The sequence below is a fragment of the Chinchilla lanigera genome, unplaced genomic scaffold, assembly GCF_000276665.1.
Source record: "Chinchilla lanigera isolate Chin_1 unplaced genomic scaffold, ChiLan1.0 scaffold00008, whole genome shotgun sequence".
Classification (NCBI taxonomy): Eukaryota; Metazoa; Chordata; class Mammalia; order Rodentia; family Chinchillidae; genus Chinchilla; species Chinchilla lanigera.
Genome location: NW_004955409.1, coordinates 2,177,096 through 2,180,812, shown reverse-complemented (window position 1 = coordinate 2,180,812; position 3,717 = coordinate 2,177,096).

Sequence of the window (3,717 nt, the reverse complement as noted above, 5' to 3'; positions counted from 1 at the left end):
GGGAGCCGGGCCGCTCCTCCCCTCTCCTCCGCGCCGCGCTAAGCTTCCTTCCCGGGGGGCTGCCGGAAGTTGGCGCTGTCCGCACCCCTAAGTGCTGCGGCCTGGCGCGGGGTATCCTAGAGGCCCAGGTGGGAGGCGGCGACCCTCGTCCCCCGGAGCCCTCTCTGCGCACCCGTTCCCATCCGCGCCCCAGAGCCAAGCGTCCGACCCGGCCGTACCTTGCGATCCCCAGCCGCGCGTTCCCTCGCTCCGGTCCGGTGGGGCTGCGCGCCCGGGCTGGGCAGGCGTGCCCCCGCCGGCTTCCCGTTAGCCCCCGAATTCTCCCTCCGGCGAGGCGCCCCGAGGCCGCTGCCTGAGAGAAGTCCCGGCGCAGGCAGGGTGGACGCGGGCGCGCGGGGCTCCGCCTGGCCCGGGGGACGCCCTCTTCCCGGCGTCCCCGAGAGAAGCCTCCAGATTTGAAAATCAATTCAGCGTCGGGCGTCATTGTGCCCTAGCACAGTCACGCTCCAATCCAGGATGGACTCTGGTCCCGGGGTCTGGTGGGGACGCGTGGGGAGGCCCCCAGTGTGGGGCTACACCCGGCTGCCACATGCCGCGGCTTTCTTTCATTGACAAAGGAGAGAAAAAATCCGTAACAAAAGGCAGAGCCGTGTTGCTTAGGTGCTTTCATCCCCTTGGAGAAAGGACAGATGTGCCCATTGTCCGGCCCTGGGCAGTTACAGCCGGGTCAGCGCCGAGCCTCAGCCATGGGCGAGGGCGTTCACAATGGGGACGGGAATCGCGGATCTGGGCCCAGGCCTTCGATGAAGTGTGTGTGGCCTTCGCTGCCGGCCCAACTCAGGGGTTTGGGCTGTTAGAACCGGGGCTGGGGCCCAGCAGCGGGTGTTTCTGCAGAGTGTTCCCAGGCCCTTGGAGAGGCCAGGGCTGAGCTGGCAGCAGCGGTGGTGGTTGGGTCAAGGGACAAACCTTTGGGCGGGGAGCCTGGGCCAGGTCCCCACCAGGTAAGGCAGCAGCAGGCCCATCGCTTTGTCCAGGTCCCTGCCACTGCCAGGCAAGGCCATGAGCCAGGTCAGTCAAGGGTGGTGGGTACAGCCAGCCTGGCTGCCTTGGAAGGGCTGTGTCCTGGGGCTGGCTCGTCTGGCCGGCTCAGGTGGGAGAGACACCCTGGTCTTGTCTCAGTCATGTGTCTGGATGCCCCGGAAATGGGGGTCCATCCCAAGGGGCTCTGTCCCTACTTGTGCAGTCCGCATTACGGAGCTTGAAACCACCCTGCTCCGGACAAAAAGGCTTTGGGGAGAATACACGGCCAAAATGAGCTCAGGAAACAAAACAACCCTATTTCAGTCATCTCTAAATCTGCCTCTTCATACACACACATATATAAGCATAAAACATATTTTTGGTCAGTGGATCATCTAGTGGATCTAGTGGTAGGAAGTCAAATCATTTTTAAAAATCATTTCTGTTCTCTTTTTCGTATAGCATAGCGCATCCGGCCTTCACAGGAGATGAGACCAAACAGTGGGTTAAAGTAGCAGGCAGACTTTGAGCTACACTGCCCACTACTTATTTTAATCCCACCGAAATGATTGATTTGCCCTTATGACAACTCTGCTCATAAGGCAGTGTGTCAAAAGAAAGAAGTAAATGCCACCACTCACACGAATTGTCCATGGTTTTCACTCTGTGTAGCTAATTAGGGACTTGGTCCCGGAAACCCTCTTTCCTACAAGGATCCCAGCTGAGCCTGTAGAGGCCACCAAAAGAGATCTGGGACCTGGGAGCTCAGCACTCCCTTTTGTGAAAAGGGGACCCTGTGTCAGGTGCTGGTCCCCAAAGCAGAAGGGAAGGGAAAGATCTGGGCAACTGTGTCAAGCTTGCTCAGTTCAGCGTTTGACCCTTTTTGAAAAAATGCATGGGCAGGACTTGCTTTGGCTTGCAAATCTCCCTCATCTTTCTGGGCTGTTCACACCTCTTAGTTAACAGTGGTCTCCCTGTCTTCGATGAGTTGCAGTGATTTCTCTGCCAGAAGCAACAGAGTCTTATTACTTGACCCCTGGGAACTGTTTCCCAGGAGGTGTGCGGAGGAAGGGTGCTCTCCTCCTCTGAGCGAAGGCCCAGAGGCACCAGACAGATTGTCAGCTGCCAGAGGGCTGGGAGGACTTTTTGTCCTTTGTCTTGTCCACCTGCCCTGCATAATGCTTGGCACCCACTGGGTGAGGGTATTAGAGCTCCTTGAAACTTAGTAGGTCAATGTGTGTGTGCTGGGGCTTTGTAGTTACCCACTCAGATTTTGAGGAGCTTTGAGGATTTTAAAGAAAACAAAAAGAGTGTTAACATCAGAAAATTACATACCAGCATATATGTAAAGAAAAGACGACTGACTGGATGCTTGCTGCTGGTAATATTTTCAGTGTGGAAACAAGGATTTCGGGATGTTTATTTTGTAAATGTCAAGAGCAGGGAAGGGGGTACAATTTGCCTTATGCTGCCAGGCAACTCCACCAGCTTAGAAAAGCAGCAGAACAGGGCAGTTCCTCCAAGTGCTGACCCCACCAGCTTCTCTGGAACGTTCCGTTCAGAGGTAAAGTGCGAGCGATGTGGCACCGAGGCCAGCCCCAGTCCTGAAGAGATGTTTCTAGCCAAACCCCAGGATTGCAGCTCACAGGCAGGGACTGACTTCCTGGCTGCAGCCTGGCATGGGCAGGGCTGTCTTGTAGTCCCCTCCAGACCTCCCACCCACCTCTGGACAAATTTGGTTCCAAAATTGCTGCTGACTTAGAATAGAGCCCTGAGAAATCTAGAAGTCAGCAGCCCTGTGTTTTGCTATTAAAAACCATTTAAAAAACCCCCAGCTGGTTACCGGGCTGGGGGACAGCCCACTGGTAAAGCACACACTAGGTGCTGGGCTCTGAGTTCAAGCTCCAGCACCACAGAGAGAGAAAGTGATGGTTTTTCATCTTAGGGCCACGGAAGTGGTAACCAATTAGTCTAGCTCCTTCGTTCAATCTTTGATCTTCTGTTCAGCCATAGTTTGTATTCTGTTCTTTTTCCCCTTTTCCTTCTTAAGCTATGGATTTTGCCCATGGAGACAGTGTTTGTAACTTGGCATGTTTGCACTTTCCTTTGTTCCATCTCTGACTCAGCTCTCCAAACCCCAGAGAGAAATTCTGTGCTGGGGACGGGCAGTTCTGCCAACAATGCTGGCTAACTTGAGTTCCAGGGCCTGCTGAGACCACCAAGCGGGATTTGGAGAGGCCAGAGCACTGGGCTGCACGCCTGGGTGCTTTTTTCTGGGTGGAGGAAGGACCCTCTGCTATGCTAGGCCCTAGGTGACCTATCTAGAGGCAGCTTCTCTTGGGGCGCCCGCCTTGGTGAGGGCTGGCTGAGGCTTTGGTCCCAGCATGTTGGAGGAAGAGCGGAGGTCCCCGGGCATCTCGGGGTAGAGGGAGGGGTTCTTTAGGGTCCCGCACTAGACGGAGCCAGGACCCCATTGCTAGTTTCCAGCCCTTCAGTGGAGTTTCTTTTGTGGTCATACCTGTTTGTCATGGAAATATGTCATAAAGGGAACTGGCCCAGGCTGCAGTGAAGTGGTCAGATGCAGGGGAGCACCGAATGCTTCGCTTTCAGGGCTGGCATTTGGGGCTGCGGTTCTGGAGCGGCTCTGGATTGGCCCTGGGTTGGGGCTGGGAAGGACTGGAGCTGGAGCTGCCCTTG